Raw genomic sequence first — 2,299 nt, forward strand, 5'->3', positions numbered from 1 at the left:
TGAAAAAGACACTTAGATTTTTTGACACACCATAGGCAGAGCTTATATATATTGTCTCATTTAACTTTTACAACAGGCCGTCCTATGAGGACTATACAATTTTGAATCTTCTAAATTTTCAGAATTGTGAGGTGGTTGTCTCAAAGTTATGAACTGAGTAAGCCATGTGCTTTGATTACAACACAGAATATTTCCTATTTCTTTTGCTCTGGGCCAATGGTTCTCAATCAGAGATGATTTTGGCTCCAGAGGACACTTGGAAATATCTGGAGAAATATTTGATTGTCATATCTGGGTAAGTGCAACTGAAACAAACTGTGCTGAGGCAAGGGATACAGTTTAAAAAAACTAAAATGCACAGGACATCCCCTAACACTAGGAATTACCTATCACAATGTCAATAGTGGTGAAGTTGAGAAACACTGTTCACTAAATAAACACTTCTCCCAACATCGATGTGTGTGTGAATAATTAGGGAATGTTTTTCAAATACAGACTGATTTGACAAGACTAGAGTGCTCTAGAGATTCAGTATTTCTAACAAGCTCCCAGATGTTGTTGATGTTGCAGGTCAGGTCCTGTTCTGTGGACCACTCTCGTGAGTATCAAGCCTGAGGACCGGTGTTACAGTTAGGTGTAGGTATTTTAGATTTTCTCCATTAGGGTTCTTCCTTCCCACCTCAGGTCTGATGAAAGGTAGTCAGATGTTGGATCCGGTCATTTAATATCTGCATACCTAAGTTTATATGTGCTTCTTGAGTATTTCCCTCTTGGCAGGAAATGAACTTTTAACCTTTATTTCCTTATCTATAAACTCAGGAATTTCCACCTAAGGAGCTGGTGTGAGAAATTGATGATATTTTAGACTCACAGGAAATTATGTGGCACAAACAGATGCTCAATCTGTAGCACCTGTTATGATTCTGTCCAAGTTCCAAAATTACAAAGATCATTTGAACTCTAGAGAATTTACTGATTAGAAATGAGTCCAGGATGACTGCTCTTAGGAGACAGTAAGATGTGATCTTGAAAACATATCTTCTCCGAGGGCCCCACACAGGAAGCAGAGTGATTGTGAGGACACATCACATCACTTGTTCTACACAAGACATTGTTCTACACAAGACATAAACTGTGACACCCTCATGTTGGCTCTATATAGCCTCAGGAAGAATTTTCACTCTCTCAATTGATTTTACCATGTTTCAATGATCTACTAGGGCTTCCCTGGTGTCTCAGTGGTAAAGAATCCACCTGCAATGCAGAAGGCGCAGGTTCCATCCCTGGGTTGGGAAGATCCCCAGCAGTAGGAAATGGCAACCCACTACAGTATTCTTACCTGGGAAGTCCCATGGAGAGAGGAGACTGGTGGGCTACAGTCCATGTGATCACAAAGAGTTGGACAGGATTTAGAGATTAAACAGCAGCAAATGCCTTACTAACTATGTGTGTAAAACTGCTTCTTCTCAAATCATACCTTTCTCCAACTCTTCTTATCTTCCTTTGTTGCAAGTCTATAGCATATAATTGACAAAGATTTGCGGCTAATAGAAGTATAGACTATTTGTGTGGTTGTTTCTTCCCCAGGTGGACTTTTTAAATTCTTCACAGGTATTGGTTTACTCTTACTTCATACTCTTAGGAGGTCTGCACATCCTGACCCATTGCTTTGAGTCTTGAATGTGCCTCTGGTGGAAGGAGTACATGTCCCCACTGATTGGCTTTAAACTTGGACATGTCACATACTTTGGTGGATAGAATGAAGGCAGACATGAGGTGCTCAATGCCAAAGGAGAAGCTCAAAGAAGCTTTGGGAAAGTCCACTCTTTCTATTACTGTCCCTCTCCATCACAAGAAAGAGCCCCTCCCACATAGGAGCTGGTCCCTTGGCATGACTCCCAGAATGAAGATATGCATGCAGCCTAGCACAGTCGGGTCAGAGCCATAGACACCTTGCAGGATGTGTCTAATACGATTAAAATATACTTTCATTATTGTAAGCCAGTGTGATTTGAGGAGTAGCTTCTTACCAAGCAAGCTGACTGACTACTACCTTACATATACAGCATTAAAGTGTTAGTCACTCAGTCATGTCCAACTCTTTGTGATCCTATGGACTGTAGCCTGCCACGCTCCTCTATCCATGTGATTTTCCAGGCAAGACTACCAGAGTGGGTTGTCATCTCCTTCTCCAGAGTGTCTCCCCTGCCCAGAGATTGAACCTGGGTCTCCTGCATTGCAGGCAAATTCTTTACTGCCTGAGCAACCAGGGAAGCCCCAGCTTACACAGTGCTACATG

The sequence above is a fragment of the Oryx dammah genome, unplaced genomic scaffold (assembly GCF_014754425.2).
Source record: "Oryx dammah isolate SB20612 unplaced genomic scaffold, SCBI_Odam_1.1 HiC_scaffold_5, whole genome shotgun sequence".
Classification (NCBI taxonomy): Eukaryota; Metazoa; Chordata; class Mammalia; order Artiodactyla; family Bovidae; genus Oryx; species Oryx dammah.